The sequence below is a fragment of the Podarcis cretensis genome (genome assembly GCF_951804945.1).
Source record: "Podarcis cretensis genome assembly, chromosome: 15".
In the NCBI taxonomy this organism is placed as follows: domain Eukaryota; kingdom Metazoa; phylum Chordata; class Lepidosauria; order Squamata; family Lacertidae; genus Podarcis; species Podarcis cretensis.
In genome coordinates this window covers 7802454-7820239 of record NC_137185.1, presented here as the reverse complement: position 1 = coordinate 7820239, position 17786 = coordinate 7802454, and the positions used below count along the sequence as shown (strand labels likewise).

The 17786-nt window shown below is 44.7% G+C and overlaps 1 long non-coding RNA gene across 4 annotated transcripts in view; it reads right to left on the bottom strand.

Annotated features, from left to right (window-relative positions):
- Positions 1–17786, bottom strand: part of LOC307204319 — a 44278-nt gene that overhangs the window by 20071 nt on the left and 6421 nt on the right. For 2 of the 4 annotated variants that reach the window (XR_013833575.1, XR_013833577.1), the window contains exon 2: positions 10353–10469. The exons of 1 other annotated variant lie outside the window; for it this stretch is intronic. This is a non-coding gene — a long non-coding RNA (uncharacterized lncRNA). Of the gene's footprint in view, positions 1–10328; positions 10470–17786 lie in introns of all 4 variants that reach the window. One more of the 4 variants, XR_013833574.1, reaches the window with a different exon arrangement.

Sequence of the window (17786 nt, the reverse complement as noted above, 5' to 3'; positions counted from 1 at the left end):
AAGGTATCATTCAATAGCTGATTTGACAGACAGGCCTGGTTGCATGCAGCGCCAAACTACGGTTTAATGCAGCTGTAGGGAACCTTTGGTGCTGAATGATGGTGCTGAATTACAACTCCCATCATCCCTGGCCATGAGCCACACATCCAGAGGCCGATGGGGATTGTGGTTTTAGAACAAAGATTCACCACAACTGTATTAAAAGATCATGGTCAGACCTGCAGAGACTTTGGTCCTTCCAATTTTGCCCATCTCAAACCCCCATCAGCCGAGCCAGAACAGCTAGTGGCCAGCGATGATGTACGGTAAGTCATCACTGGGAAGACTGAAAGTTCCCCATTCCTGGCTTTTCGTTACATGCACGAGCATCTAGTGAGACAAAGAGGAAAGGATCAGAAGTGTTCGTTTCCATTTTTAACTACCCATGGTTATCTGCTGTGACCAAACTGAGGACTGTAGTTATTTTACTACAGATTAGAGCACAGAAATGTGGCTAGCAGTACATTTTGGGGGTGGGGGGAGCCAGGATCATTAACCACTGTTTGAAGTTTGCTTGCTTGCCAAAACTAAAAGTAGGGAACATGTGGCCCTCCAGATGTTAGACTCCAACTCTCATCAGCTCCAGCCAGCATAGCCAGTGTTCAAGGATGATGGGATATGTACTCCAGCGACATCTTACCTGCCCTAGGTCCCCATGCCTGCCCAAAACCACAGTTAACATAGTTAATATTTTGACCAGGTTCAAACATAACAAGTAACCATGGTTATGGGATAATGAACCTTCCTGCAGGCTGTTCATCAGAGGAGGAGAGAGGCGTGCTCCTCTAGAGCCAAATTATGATTTAGTATTACCTCTCCATTCTTAAGGAAATCAGCCCTGAGTGCTCACTGGAGGACAGATCCTGAAGCTGAGGCTCCAATACTTTGGCCACCTCACGAGAAGAGAAGACTCCCTGGAAAAGACACTGATGTTGGGAAAGATGGAGGGCACAAGGAGAAGGGGACGACAGAGGACGAGATGGTTGGACAGTGTTCTCGAAGCTACCAGCATGAGTTTGACCAAGCTGCGGGAGGCAGTGGAAGACAGGAGTGCCTGGCGTGCTCTGGTCCAGGGGGTCACGAAGAGTCGGACACGACTAAACGACTAAACAATAACAACAACATTACACTAATTGCTTTGAGCAATCTATGGGACTTAGTCACAATAAACTTAAATCCCATTTATTTCAGTGGGACTATTCTGAATATGACAAAGTCTGGATCTGACCCAAACTGTCTGTAGCAAACAAGTTGGATGGATAGTCAAACACTTCTCAACCAACTTTATTCTCAGCTTGGTATCAGGAGCGGGGGTCAGCGTTCATCTCTCCCTCTCAAGCTATTATGTGGGTGTTGTTACATTAGCAATGTCATCATCTTACCCTGATTAATTGCTGGCCAGTTTCTTTACTGCACAAGGGGAAAACATACATTAGGAATAGATACCACTTTAATACACATGCATTCTGCAGCTGTCACATTGGGGAAAATGAACTTGAAATATATCATTTGACGTCAAACTGGAAAATTCTGCTTGAAAATTCCTGTAGCACCTAAACTGAAATGTCACAATATTCAGTCTCATCCACACTCTGCTTCCCCTAAAATATCCTGGGAACTGCAGTTCCACCCACTGCGCTATAATTCCCAGCACCCTTAACCAACTAGTTTCCTTGATTCTTTGGGTGCTTTAAATGTATGGAATGGGACCAACCAGAATTTTAGTGTATTTACTACTAAATTATATAGCAGAAGTAGGAAGGGGAGGCATCCTGGAAATTCTGTGATGGTTATAAATGCAGGCAGTTTGTCAAGTTTCTGAATTAAGACATAATCATGGTGGCTTATAATTGCTAATAAAAAAAACACCTCAAAGAAATTAGTGGATCCCTATAGAACAGAAATGATGCTCTGCTCAAACAGTTATTCCCTTGTATGTTCTTTCCCCCTGCAGAACATGCCATCATGATTGATTGACTTGAGCTCTGAGAATATCCATTTCCCATTACTTCAACTCACACACGTTCTTGCTCTGAATAGGAGGGGAAGGAGAGGTTCCCCCCCCCCCCTCATTGCACCCCTCCTCTTGTAACAGGCCTGCCTGGTGCTGATATATTGGGAAGGAGGAAACCGGGAGAATAGGGACTTGCTCTAATGATAAAACTATAGCAATTTGGCTCTTCAGAGGATAATCCCCTGTTCACACTTAACTCAAGGTTGCCACAGTGAGAGAGAAAACATGACCCGGTTTAGAGGCTCTCATCCCCCGCCCTTCGTCTTCTTCTTGAGAACTACTGTATTTGATAACCAGCCCAACAAGGACACTACAGTAGGCAGCTCCCCTGCTGGAAAAAGGAGAGAGAAGTGCGCCTCTCTCTTACACTGTAATTTACGGACAAAGAGAAAAGAAAAGGATTGTGCTGTACAGTTTGTCAAATTGGCTCAAATGAGACCATTTTTGTTTTCTCCCTCTCTCTTAAAAGTTAATGCATCGGCGCCTGTTTTGACAGAGGCTGAACTCGCCGCTGGCTTCCATTTGGCTCCTCGCTCAAAGCTAATTAGGACGTCTAGGTTGGCCTGCGCTAAGTGCTCACACAGCTTTGGAGGTACTTAACCTGGCTTAGGGATTCAATCAGGGGTGACCCCTGGGGCTGGCGACGCGTCCCATCTCCCTGGCAGCAGCCTTCCGCTGGCTGCTCAAAGAGACACAATCCTCCCCAAACCGCTGGCTTGCTGACACTGATATGCCTCACAGCCACACTGCTGCTGCTGCCGCACTCTTTGCGGCACAAAGGTTTCAAAGGCCGGTTAACAAGGCCTGGCAAAACAATCTGGGTGATTTGGTGGGCACCCAGTGGACACACGATGTCTGCGCAGCTTTGTAGGCACGAGTAAGTCTTATTTTTCCTGCCCAAATATCAATTTCTTTGCTTCGGCAAACTGTTTTGTTTTCAAGGTTGACCAAAGACTCCTGGGAGGATGTTCTAGGGATCATAGGGCTGACTGGATGTTCTAGGGATCATAGAAACAAAGGAAGTTGCTGGTTCAGCTAGCTCAGTATTGTCCACAGTGACTGGTAGAAGCTCTCCAGGGTTTCAGGTACTTCCAGCTGTACCTAGAGATGCTGGGGATTGGAACTGGAACCTCCTGCATGTTAATCAGATGCTCCGGCATTGAGATTCCCCTTCTCCAGGACTGGAGGAAGAGCTGAGGTCAGAGCTTCAATGTTGTATGGCCAAAATGGAGACATAATGGGGCAATAAGGACAGAAGACAATTCTGTGGGATCAGGCCAATGGCCCATCTAATCCACCATCCTGTTCTCTTAGTAGCCAACCAGATGTTTGTGGGAAGCTTGCAGGCCAGACATGAGCACAACAGCATTCTTCTCACCTGTGATTCTGAACAGTGGGAGTGTAGCCCTTGTGGCCAGTAGCCATTGGTAGTCTTGTCCTCCTGTGAATTTTCTAATTCTCTTTTAAAGCCATCCAATTTGGTGGCCATCACTGCCTCCATTGGGAGTGAGTGCCTCAATTTAACTGTGCTGAAAGGAGAACTTTCTTTTCTGTTCAAAAACTTCTAATGTCCACCAGTTCAGAGGCAAGCCAGGGGAGGACCAGGAACTTGGAAGCAATTTGGATCTGAAGGATTCAACTGCCCAAATTCCCTGACCCACCCTAAACCAGGATGAAATTTCGATAGGCTCAGAAACATGTCTCAATCTCTCACTCCTTTAAAAAGCCTTTTTTAAAAATTAATACAAGGATAGTTTAATCACAGCATGGTGCAGGATTTTCCCACCAAAGTACATTTGAATTTTGTTTCCCACCTGCCAAATAAAAAAAACCCTCACTTAGGATTGCAGCTTAAGAAGCCTAAATTCTGATATTACCTCTTAAAAAATACACCCATAGCTGGTGTGAGTGGGTGTTAAGGTAAAGGTAAAGGAATCCCTGACCATTAGGTCCAGTCGTAACCGACTCTGGGGTTGCGGCGCTCATCTCGCTTTATTGGCCGAGGGAGCCGGCGTACATGTGGCCAGCATGACTAAGCCGCTTCTGGCGAACCAGAGCAGTGCACGGAAACGCCATTTACCTTCCCGCCAGAGCGGTACCTATTTATCTACTTGCACTTTGATGTCCTTTCGAACTGCTAGGTTGGCAGGAGCAGGGACAGAGCAACAGGAGCTCACCCCGTCGTGGGGATTCGAACCGCCAACCTTCTGACCGGCAAGTCCTAGGCTCTGTGGTTTAACCCACAGCGCCACCCGCGTCCCGTGAGTGGGTGTTACTACAGAGCAATTTCTCGTCTCAAAAGCTGTTGAGATTCTTGTGCCTTCTTTGCAATGAGTTTGCAAAGATGTAAGATGATGTAAGAACTACAAGGGTGAGCAGGCAGCACTGACAGGAACACACCTCACCAATACACACTTTTATTGCAGAGGAGAAGAAGGAAGGATTTCAGAGAAAGAGAAAGAAGATTTCACCTCTTTAGCCTTTCAAAACGGAGATCAGAAGAAAACTAGCAAACTTCAATATATAAAGCAAGGGCCAAGGCCTTTCACAATCACTGCTTCTGTGCACTTGCTGAGAAAAAAATGGCGACTTCAAAAAAACCAATAAAAATATAGCTAAGTGAGGTTCTTCTGCCCCCCCCCAACAGAAGGCCTGCCCCCCCACAAAAATCCTACTACACCCATGTTGGGTCTACAGCTGTCTTTGGACTACAACTCCCATCATCCCTAGCTAGCAGGACCAGTGGTCAAGGATGATAGGAACTGTAGACCATAAACAGCTGGAGACCCAGGTTTGGGAAACACTAGTCTAATCCTTTATTTTAAATGCCGTCTAAACTGGTGAAAATTAGGAAGCTTATACCAAGCCAGGCCATTGGTTTGTCTAGCTCTGTGTCATCTACCCTGGTTGCCAGCGCTCTCCAGGGTTTCAGACCAGGGTCTTTTCCCAGACCTTCCTGGAGCTGCTAGGGGTTGAAACGTGGGGCCTTCTGCACACAAAGCAAATGCTCTCCCACTGAGCCATGCGCCTTCCAGCTCCGTCTGAATGATAACGTCCTTTGCTGGTGGCTGCAGGACAGCCAGGACCCACACACGGCTTACACAGGAAAATATATTACTGCTGAGGTTTATAACATACCACAGCCACGGCCGGAGAGATTTATGCACTGCCTCTATTGAGTCTGTAATCGTCGAAAGGTGATGTCAAAATAACGACAAGACCCTGATTTATGCTGACAAAAGGGCCAGTAAAATATCAGTGTGGCAGACAGAATGGGTGTTCAGGGCTGAGGCTAACCAAAACAGACTGGATCCTATCGGTTTGCCTGGTGTATTAATAACTGGAGCAACATGCAATCACAATCCGCTACGCCACTGCGTGTGAAAACACTGTCTGGCAGAATCACCACCTTCGCCTATGTGATGCAAAGTATTCTCATTAATTGACAGATATAGATCGTCATAACCACCCTGGCCCAGCTGCCACCTGGACCCCTCCTCTCAAACGTAATCGACAGCCGAGCAACAGCACTAGGCAAAAAAATACTGGTGATGAGGGGGGCAGAGAGGTCAAAGTAGATTTCACCATGTGTGTCTTTGTCCCACATGAGAATTCTGGAAACCAAACCACCGTATATTTTACTTCGACACTCCTGCTGAAGCACACCCTATTGATTTTGATGGTGTTAACTTTTCAAGGAAGCACACCTAGGATTGCTGCCTTATTATTTCTGTCTGGTTTATAATCTGTTTATCATTCACATATTATAAAAATGCCTTTCTTTCAAGTAACCTCAGGGGTTCAACCACAGAGTCAGAGGCCCAAATACTTTCAGGGGGCAGTTTCCCCACCCTCCCAAACACAGTCCAATGAAAAGTTAAGAACTTTGATATCCCAATGATTAAAATGGGGGAGGTTTCAGTGTCTGCTTAACTTTTGCCATTGATAGTAACAGGATTTTTTAAAAGCACATGTTCTGACTGGATTGTACTCTCCAGTTTTGAGTATTTCTAGTGAGAAAAGTACCCCCCCACACACACACACATTTCAAATATTAGCACCATCGCTAAAGCATTCATTCAGAGTGGATTACCAACCACATTTATTTATTCATTGTTTGTTTGTTTGTTAACAAAAGTGAAGAAATTCAACCATTCCCATGCAAAATACCGTATTTTTTGCTCTATAAGATGCACCAGACCACAAGACGCACCTAGTTTTTGGAGGAGGAAAACAAGAAAAAAAATATTCTGTATCTCAGAAGCCAGAACAGCAAGAGGGATCACTGCGCAGTGAATGCAGCAATCCCTCTTGCTGTTCTGGCTTCTGTGACAACTGCACAGCCTGCATTCGCTCCATAAGATGCACACACATTTCCCCTTACTTTTTAGAAGGGAAAAAGTGAGTCTTATAGAGCAAAAAATACGGTAATCAATCCCTCTTTGCACAGTTCCTGACAACTTTCAGTTTATAAGTATATAAACTCCATCAAGATCTCTATCAAGGCTAATCTCCATCCACAAATCTTTTCCAAATCTAGCAACTGTTAAACAAGCAGCCATAAGCAGTTGTCTGATGAATTCCTTACATTATACAGCCAACTACCATTTCGTGCAAGGGATCTGTTCTGGCCCCGTGTGCATCATTGGAGCACGTATAAACATGCCCCACCCCATTCTGCCCTTTTTGTGATGTGTTGAGTAACGTTTTGGGGCCATTTTTAGGTTCAGCGCTGTGTGCACATCTTGCAACAGTTTGCAGCACATGTTCCAGCACAGGGCTAGACCAACCCCAATCTTCTATTTCCATACCAAAGTCATTTCCCCATAACACTTTTAAAACTTGATAACTCACCAAAATCCTTGTCTAGCGAAAAAGAGTGGAAACTAAACCCTTCAATGCTGAATTGTTGGGGACTTCAGAATACAGACCAGAATGGAAAAATCCAGGCAGCAATATTTCTTTAAAAAAGTCTTTTATTCAGTTTGAATTTTGTCAGACAAAATACAAAAAGGGGTGCATTCAGGAAGAAATGAGAGAATGCCCTCAAGCAGATTCAATTAGCTTTTTAAAAAAGGTACAATGCCCTCAAGCCCTCTTTTTTTTTTTTGCTAGAAATATAGTACAGTGGTACCTCTGGTTACGTACTTAATTTGTTCCGGAGGTCCGTTCTTAACCTGAAACTGTTCTTAACCTGAAGCACCATTTTAGCTAATGGGGCCTCCCGCTGCTGCCGTGCCGCCGCCACGCGATTTCTGTTCTCATCCTGAAGCAAAGTTCTTAACCCGAGGTATTATTTCTGGGTTAGCGGAGTCTGTAACCTGAAGCGTATGTAACCTGAAGCGTATGTAACCCGAGGTACCACTGTACTCACTTGTCTCCACTGAAACCAGTTTAAAGGTAAGTTTCCTATTATTACTTTCATTTACCAACCACATGTAAACATTCAGCTTTTAAAGGGGAATGGGGGCTGCTAATTATGTTGATCCCCCACACATACAGTGATACCTCGGGTTACATACGCTTCAGGTTACATACGCTTGAGGTTACAGACCCCGCTAACCCAGAAATATTACCTTGGGTTAAGAATTCTGCTTCAGGATGAGAACAGAAATTGTGCTCCAGCGGGGCAGCGGCAGCAGGAGGCCCCATTAGCTAAAATGGTGCTTCAGGTTAAGAACGGACCTCTGGAACGAATTACGTACGTAACCAGAGGTACCACTGTACTGTATTTACTCGAATCTAATGCTCACCTTTTTTGGCCAAGTTACATTGCAAAAATTAAGGTGTGCATTAGATTTGATGGCACATTTCCAATTGCCAGCAAATACTTTTTTTGCTTCCAAGGTTCTGAAAATTGAGGTGTGCATTAGATTCGATGGCGCATTAGACTCAAGTAAATACGGTACGGTAAATACGGACGCAGGTGGCGCTGTGGGTTAAAGCCTCAGCGCCTAGGGCTTGCCGATCGAAAGGTCGGTGGTTCGAATCCCTGCGGCGGGGTGCGCTCCCGCTGCTCGGTCCCAGCGCCTGCCAACCTAGCAGTTCGAAAGCACCTCCGGGTGCAAGTAGATAAATAGGGACCGCTTACCAGCGGGAAGGTAAACGGCGTTTCCGTGTGCGGCTCTGGCTCGCCAGAGCAGCGATGTCACGCTAGCCACGTGACCCGGAAGTGTCTCCGGACAGCGCTGGCCCCTGGCCTCTTAAGTGAGATGGGCGCACAACCCCAGAGTCTGTCAAGACTGGCCCGTACGGGCAGGGGTACCTTTACCTTTACCTTTAAATACGGTACAAATCCCTGGTGGAATGAAGCTAGTCCGAAGAGCAAAATATTACAGCAGTATTTATATCAGGGCAGAGGTAGAAAACCTTTTTGAGCCTGAGTGTCATCTTTCCTTCTGGGAAACCTTTCAAGGGCCACATGCTGGTGACAGGTGGAGGCAGAGGAAAAAGTAGAAGGGGCAAGTAAAGTCTGGGAGCTCAACTGGCACAGGCTGGGATGATGGGTCAACACAATGCCAGGCCAACAAAATCCATACCCAAATGAGCTTCGAATATGGCAGTAACTAAAAATGCTGAATGATCAAAAGTAGATGGTTCCAGATAACAAAATCACTGAAGTGAGCTTCACTACATGGCATGTAAAATAAAATATGTTTGGCTCATACCATTTTAAGGGCACTGGCCCCACTTCAAAGGACTAGCCAGTAGATTCATGGCAGAGCTCTGATGCAGAAATAACAAAGAAAATGGTGCACCTGCGCATACACAGAGGGCTTTCTCACTGCGGTCTTCCCACAGAATTCAAGAAAGGCTTACAGAAGTGATCATATATCTGCCACACAGATTAAAAAGCCCAGCACCTCCTCTATTGTTTTTTAGGAATTCAGCACTGACGCCCCGCACCTCTACTAACCAGCAAGCTAGAACCAGAGGACACATTGAGAGAACATTCAATAATTCTATACCGTTTTCTTTACTACCGGCCTATTTCCAGTCCTTTCCCATCAAATTTTCAAGACGTGGGGCTACCTTTGAAGGTGACTCAGAAACTACAACGAAGCCAGAATGCAGCAGCTGGACTGGTGACTGGGAGTGGCCACCGGGACCATATAACACCAGTCCTAAAGGATCTTCACTGGCTCCCAGTACGTTTCCAAGCACAATTCAGTGTGTTGGTGCTGACCTTTCAAGCCCTAAACGGCCTCGTCCCTGTATACCTGAAGGAGCACCTCCATTCCCATTGTTCAGCCCAGACACTCAGGTCCAGCTCTGAGGGCCTTCTGGTGGTTCCTCACTGCAAGAAGCAAAGTTATAGGGAACCAGGCAGAGGGCCTTCTCAGTAGCGGCACACTCCCTGTGGAATGCCTGCCCTTCAGATGTCAAGGACATAAACAACTATCTGACTTTTAGAAGACATCTGAAGGCAGCCCTGTACCAGGAAATTTTTAATGTTTGATATTTTATTATGTTTCAATAGATGCTGTAAGCCACCCAGAGTGGGCAGGGTATAAATATTATTATTATTATTATTATTATTATTATTATTATTATTATTATTAAGGCAGCCCTGTTCAGGGAAGTTTTTAATCTGTGATATTTTAGTGTATTTTTGGTTTCTATGGAAGCCGCCCAGAGTGGCTGGGGAAACCCAGCCAGATGGGCGGGGTACAAATAATAAATAATAATAATAATAATAATAATAATAATTATTACTATTACTATTACTATTAACATTGTCTCTATAAGGACTAGAAACTTAGTTTTCAAAAACAAGAGGCGTTGGGGTTTGTTTGTTTGTTTGTTAACCTGTACTCACAGGCTTTTTACAAAGTGCTTTGGGAGTTGCAATTCTTTAGTTTGTATTCTTTAAGGCACCCATGAGAGCAAGGATATTTCCCAGTTAAGATCACCAGAGCCGCATTTAGAAAGAGACCTGAAGATATGTATTATAGCACTTGAATGATCCAACGCCAGATTTCTTTGCCCAAGGAGCAGCTGTTTGAGTTAAAAAAACCTAAAAACCTGTGACAAGCAGCTCCCTCTGTGATGCTGAGAACACCCATTCAGCTGTCAATACGGATCATCAATGACATTGTATAAATGCAACATCGACAGAACGCCCCGTGCCAAGCCTCTATCGATCAAAGTGTGCAGGAGATTAATCTCATTGGCTCTTCAGGGTATCATATGACTTAGTCTATTAGTACAAGTGGGTCAAAGAAAAAGTAAGGTCAGCGATGCAGTGCACAGACAGAGAATGACAAAGCATGACCTTTCATTGTGAGAACCGGCTTACGATGCAGCCACATTTATTTCTCCCGGCCGATGGTTAAAAGCTCATCTTGCATATCCTTCCTTGTCCGCTATGATTTGTATCAATCAAAATAAAACTCCAATGCAGTCCAAGTTCTTTCTTTAAAAGAAAAAAAAAATAAGAAAAAGACAAAAGATATTCTACTTAGCACCTTCAAAACACATCGCTTTTAACAATACGTGGACCATTAGCAATCAGCCTGCCATTCTGGTCCGTTTCATAGAAAATCAAGAGGCAAAATAATTGAGTCAATAGGAATACAAAAGGGATTGCTTCTCCAGCCCTGTTCTTCTGTGACAGGGTTGAAAATGTAAAAGCTCAGGGAATCAAAAAGAAGAAAGGGAGAATTGATTTGATTCACTGCTTCAGCAGAGGCAGAAATTTAACACTGGGTTTTTTGTTTTGTTTTTTTGCATGCTCTCCTATAAGGTGTTGCTTTTCTTTTGGGGGGGGGAAGGAGGGAGAAGAGGGTTACACTAGAGACAGAAGGGAAAAACACCTTTGATCAGATTGAAGGCTTGAGACAAGAAAGGAGTTGGATATTCCTGCATTTGATCCAAGTTCAACATGGAAAGTTGCAGTTTCAGATTCCTAGATTGAATGTTTCATATAGTGGATCTTGCTGTACTTGGGGCGGAGCTTAATGGCATCTGGCATGTTAGGGTGCTCTCGGTGGCTAAGAGTGAAGTCTGATTAAACTGAGGAGCAGGGGAGTTCATACACTAGGGGTGGAAAAATTTGCCTGGTCCACATTGTTAAGCAAACTGACCAAATTTATGCTTCCCTAACTAGTACATAAAGGGACGCAGGTGGCGCTGTGGGTTAAACCACAGAGCCTAGGGCTTACCGATCAGAAAGTCGGTGGTTCAAATCCCCGTGACAGGGTGAGCCCCCATTGTTTGGTCCCTGCTCCTGCCAACCTAGCAGTTCGAAAGTGCACAGTGCAAGCAGATAAATAGGTACCGCTCCGGCGGGAAGATAAACGGCGTTTCCGTGCACAGCTCTGGTTCGCCAGAAGGGGCTTAGTCATGCTGGCCACATGACCTGGAAGCTGTCTGCGGACAAACGCCGGCTCCCTTGGCCTATAGAGTGAGATGAGCGCGCAACCCCAGGGTCGGTCACGACTGGACCTTTACCTAACTAATACATGGTCCAGAACATGATTTCATACTTCTCTGAACTTTGCAGTACAGTTCTCAACTAAATGACTATCAAAACACATTAAATATACATATTTTAGGGAAACTTTTTAAAAGAAAAAATATGTTTAGAAATTCAGGCACCGTGGTAAAGGATGGTATTCAACTGAATTTTACATATTGAAATTAATGGGCCTAACTTAGGACTCAGCTACACCGTTGCAAATAAAATGTTTTAAATGTGTTGTAAAGTGCAATACACAAATGTGACACTAGATGGTGACAGTGAACTATGCAAAATTCAATGTATTTTTAAAAACGTTTTTAAAAAAAACATTTTCACAGCGTTTTTTATATGTGTGTAAATTCCATTTTAGTTGTGGTCATTCAGTGGGTGTACCCTGAATAAAACTTAATTGCATACCACCCACAATATACATTTCAATACGTATATTCTAGTAAAATATATATTTAAATACAAATCTTCAGTTTGTTTTTTTTTTTAATGCAGATTAATGCAGAAATTGGAACAGGCTTATGAATGAACCATATGCAAAATTTGCAGAGACTGATCTGTCTATCCCTGTTCATAACGAAAACTCCCTCAAGCCAAGCAGGGGAAAAACAAACATCCTTGGTCCTAGTCCCTCACCACTGAATGTTAGAGACCTTCTGCTAGAGACTCCAATCTGAAATTTTTGGTCAACCTCCTGAGATCTGGCAGTGGTAACCTGGAGTCTGCATTCAACAGGAGTGAGTGACTGGCAGTGCCTTGAGAGACATTTTCCTCCCTGCTATAAGAGAAAGCATCACCCAACCAGGTGTTTGCAGGGGTGTGTGGTGTGGACAGATTGGCTGGAGACAGACAATAAATCCCAAAGAAAACTGAATGTGTTTGGGATAAGGCTTTGCTTTACGGCCTCGGTCCTGTATACCTGAAGGAGTATCTCCACCCCCATTGTTCAGCCCGGACACTGAGATCCCGCACCGGGGGCCTTCTGGCAGTTCCCTCTTTGCGACAAGTGAGGTTACAGAGGGCCTTCTCGGTAGTGGCGCCTGCCCTGTGGAATGCCCTCCCTTCAGATGTGAAGGAAATAAGCTGCTATCTTCTCTTTAAAAGACATCTGAAGGCAGCCCTGTTTAGGGAAGTTTTTAATATTTAATGCTGTATTGTTTTTAACACTTGATTGGAAGCTGCCCAGAGTAACTGGGGAAACTCAGCCAAATGGGCAGGGTATAAATAATAAATTTTATTATTATTATTATTATTATTATTATTATTATTATTACATGGTGGACACTAGCCCCAGTTATAGAACAGCCTTCCCAGGTAAGTTCATCTGGTACCATCTTTTGTGACCTTTTTGGCTCCAGGTGAAGATCGCTCTGGTCACACCTAGGCCTGATGAAGTCTGCGCCTCTCAGTTATTAAATTTGTGTTTTAACTGTGGGGACACAACGTCTCTGGTTTTTGCTGCATTTTATGTTCTTTTTGTATTTATATGGCTTTCTTACTCATTGCAAGCTGCCTAGAGAATTTAAGAGGTGGAATACAGAGGCTGTAAATAAAATACTGAAAAATTGTTCAGGTCCTAAAGTTTCACCTCCAATCAAATATGTTTGAAAGGTTTTTGAAGCAATACAAAAAGACTCGTTTGGCCAATAGCAAAGGTGGGGTGACTATGCAAATAATTATAGTGATTATCATCATCATCATCATCATCATCATCACTCTCTTCTGCTGAGAGTACCTAATGCAGAAGGTTACCACAAATGATATTGCAGATTTCAAAAAGGTGTAACAAAGTACAACCAAAATTATTAGGGAGCTGGATCAGCTTTTCTAGGAGTAGTTGGAGGGTTGAAGGTGACAAGAGAAGAGGGTATGATAATAGGTTTATAAAAGTATCCATGGTGTGTGGAGAAAGTGGGTGGAGAGAATTTTCCCCTCCCTCCCCCATAACCTAAAATTGGGGTCATCCAATGAAATGGATGGGCAGGAGATTCAAGATGGTCAGGAGGAGTTACTTTACTGAAGTGTTTCTGCATTACAACTGGATGGCCACAGGTTTCCCACCACTGACGTAAGTGTGCAATTCATTTAGGCTGCCTTAAAGGTACAGGTAGCTGCTAGCTTAGTTAGCTTTTAAAGAACAGTAGCAAATTCAAAGAAGTGGGGGGGGGGATACTGGTCTAGATGGGCCATTGGTCTGATCCAATAAACAGGCTTTTCTCACATTCTTATGGGCTATGGAGAGGGGCTACAGTGGGAAGAAGGTGTGAGTTACTGTCAGGAATAAGTAACTGTCATAAAGGTAAAGGTAAAGGGACCCCTGACCGACTCTGGGGTTGCGGTGCTCATCTCGCTTTATTGGCCAAGGGAGCAGGCGTACAGCTTCCGGGTCATGTGGCCAGCATGACTAAGCCGCTTCTGGCGAACCAGAGCAGCGCACGGAAACGCCATTTACCTTCCTGCCAGAGCAGTACCTATTTATCGACTTGCACTTTGACGTGCTTTCGAACTGCTAGGTTGGCAGGAGCAGGGACCGAGCAACGGGAGCTCACCCCGTCACGGGGATTCGAACCGCCGACCTTCTGATCAGCAAGTCCTAGGCTCAGTGGTTTAACCCACAACGCCACCCACGTCCCTGTAACAGTCATGCCTGGGGCCAATTGCAGCACTCCAATCCTCCCTGTCTGGTCCTCCTCACAGGCCCACCCTTCACTCCTTAGATCTTTTTGCCTGGCTGGAATGTGTCCTTGATCTGTGACGGTGCCTCTTGCTGGGCTGGATGGAGAAGGGTGGGTCTGTTTTTGAATCGCTGGAATATATCCTACCATGCAAAGTTAAGAGTCACATCCACTGCTTGCCCATTTTTCCTCTGGCCCCCCACACAACTGGCATGTGGCCTCTGAAAGCTTGCCCATGAGGGAATGGGAACCCCAGGCTGAAAGTGCTCCCCACTCCTTGCCTTAGGTGATGTAAAGGTAACAGTCAGTGCATGAAAATAAGAGGAAATTGTCAGGTTAGTTAAGTTCTGTGAGCCCCATGGAGCAATGTCTTTGGGAACCTTGGCCAAGTCACATTGTCCCTGCTTTTTTGCAGGGGGAGCAGGTTTCTGCATTGCCACTAAACTGCTGAAGGAGATGTGAAAGGCTTCTTTCGCAAACATCCCCTCCTAGATAGGAAGGCAACGGCTTTTGAGACCCTTTTAAGAGCATCAAGCTGTACATTCAGCAACACACAATAGCGCTTAAATCAAAGTTGGGGTGGTGGCGATGCCTTAAAGGCTGCCATTACATTCTTAATGAAGTCCGTATGCTCTCTGCTGACGCAGTGGGGACATTGAAATCCACTGCTGTGGCAGCTGATTTGATGTGTTGACGAATGAGCCACACTGCTATAATAAGAAGTGTTTATTTGAATAATAAGGTCAGGGAGTTAAGTAGTTGGTATTCCAGTCATATGAAGCCGTTTGCACAGTGTCACTAATAATTAAAGCCTATAAAATTGGGGGGGGGGGAGCCCTTGTCTAAATGCTTTCCCCAAATATACTCCACTATCTTGAAGAAACTCATCAGGGCAGCCAAGTGATCTTCGAGGCTTATTAATCGCTTCAGCTCCACAGCCAGGGCAAATTTATTTGCTTGAATTAGCATGTAATATACTTACAATAAAGCCGCCACAAGTCCCCACTTCAGAGATACAGTTTATTTAATAGGAAATTAGATCCAGGTATATATATAGCAGCAATACCTGTGTTGCTTACAAGGCCAAGCAATACCTTGCTGGGTTTCATGATATACTCGCTGAGTTGGTGTTGGGGGGGGGGGGAGAGAGAGATGGGATGTAGGGAGTGCAGGGAGGGGCTTTCTAATGCTCAGCCAAGGCTGAGCCATAGGCAAGTGTTGTAGGTGAAGTGATGAGCAAGGAAGGGGAAGAGCCAAGAGGAATGCCCCCAAGGGATGCAGTGGAACACACCAGAGCAAGGAATAAACACTGTTACTCATGCCAAGTCCTAGGTGGTGGGAGGGATTCAACTGTGCACTGGAAATTTAGGTTTCTGCAATTAAAAGTGGAAGAAAGTGCTCTGCTGCAACAGTACCACCTAAAAGCAAGCCGAGGGTGGACTTTTTTGTGGTTAGGAAAGTGACTGGGAAGTGCTCTAAAAATGGGCTAACCACTTTTGGACAGGATGAGGTATAACCTCCCGGTAAACTAGGGGTAGGCAAACTAAGGCCCGGGGGCCGGATGCGGCCCAATCGCCTTCTAAATCTGGCTCACGGATGGTCCGGGAATCAGTGTGTTTTTACATGAGTAGAATGTATCTTTTTATTTAAAATGCATCTCTGGGTTACTTCTGGGGCATAGGAATTCATTCATTTATTTTTTTCAAAATATAGTCTGACCCACCACATGGTCTGAGGTTCAGTGGATGGGCCCATGGCTGAAAAAGGTTGCTGACCCCTGCTGTAAACCAATCAGAATGAAAGCTCAATTAAAAGTGGACATAATATAGCCTCTGTGCATGCTTTGCACAAGCAAATCAGGATAAATTTTCAACAAACAGGTTGTCTGGAGGAGCCATTAACCTGCAGCGCTTCCTATCTAGGACAGCTGAATGGCCAGCCTGAGTTGGCAGGATTAGTCCACAGCCAGACTGCATGGAGGAATGTTGTACAAAAATGCCTTACCCTCCATGGATGTGTCTAAACTGCTTTTAAAGTCATCCAAGGTGGAATCTACACACATGTAAAAAAAACGTTCTGAAAACGCTTTTTGTAAAAGCGTTTCTAAAAATACATTGAATTTTCCATAAGGCTCACTATCACCATCTAGTATCACAATTGTATATTGCACTTAAAACACACTTAAAGCGTTTTATTTGCAGCTGTATAGCTGAGTCACAAGTCATCATGGCCTCTTGTGGGAACGAATTCCACAATTTAACCGTGTGCTATGCGAAGAAGTATTTTCTCTTGTCTGTCCTGAACTTTCGAAAATTCAGCCAAGTTCTAGTATTATGACATACGAAGAAAAAAATTCTATCCTTTTTCTCCACACTCTGCATCATTTTATACACCTTTGCCATACCCCGCTCTCTTACTTGCCTTTCCTCTGAACTAAAAAAATCCCCCAGTGGTCCTTTTGCAATAACCTCAGGAAGCAAGCTGAGGATGCTGTCAGATGGTGCCCAGTTGGGAAAGAGCTAGCATTGTGTTCTTCACAACATACAAAGCCAAGACAGAAGAACATATTGGCTTGGGGGAGAACCAGGAGCTGTAAAGCCATTGCAAAAATGGGAACAAGTGATTTGTGAGGAAGAGCAATATCCTTGGCAGTCAAAATGTGCCAGGGCCAGCAGGGGCCAAAGAAGGGCGAAGCCTGGCAATAGGATGGGAGACAGTAGTCTGCACCTGTGCAAGAGGGACTGATTTGCTTTGGTTCCATAGAGCAAGCCGTTTCTTGCACATAATAACCCTCTCCCACGTCTTCCCAATCTTCAAACTGCAGGCGGTGGCTGAACAAGGACAGACATCACACAAGACGGCAAAGTTCACCCTGACAGGGAAGAGTTCACTGGCACCACTCTCTCTTCTCAAACTTTATTATTCACAGTCTGAGCAGCAAATAATTCCTCTGTTCTTTTCTCCCGCTACTCAGCCACCCCCTGATTCTTTTCCTCCTTTGCCAAAGCTGTTCTCTATTATAGGAGGGCACAGGCATGCGCCAGAAGTGTCAGAGGCGTTAGACAAGGTATTAAGGAGGTGTCAATGGTAGAATAGCAGGGATTACAGGAAAGTCTAAATAATGTGTAAAATAAAACCCAAAAGGTGATAAAGTCGTTTGATAAGAAAGGCTGGAGAGAATAAAAAAGGGGAGTGCAATTATTTTTTCATTTCGATTGTTCAGGCTGAAAAGCACTTTTGCGACTTAAGTGGCATTTCTTTCTCCTCCACCACCTCTTTCGGTGCATCATATTCCTCAATAATCACGTTATGGTTGCCAGCATTTTTGCAGCACAAAAAAAAAAAGCAGGGCGGGGGGAGAGAGAGAACAGCAAGACCACTTCACACAAATAATCCTCTTCGCATCTGAGCTGGCCCCATTGTGCTTTGCATCCCCAACAATATTTCGCATGGAGTCCAGCTTTGCAACCATCGCCTGCATTTTCGCAACTTGGAATTAATAGCATGACACCCTTCCCTTTTCAGGGACTAGCAGGGGAGGAAGACGGGGTCCAGTGATGGGTGGAACTGGCTCCCTTCATAAACT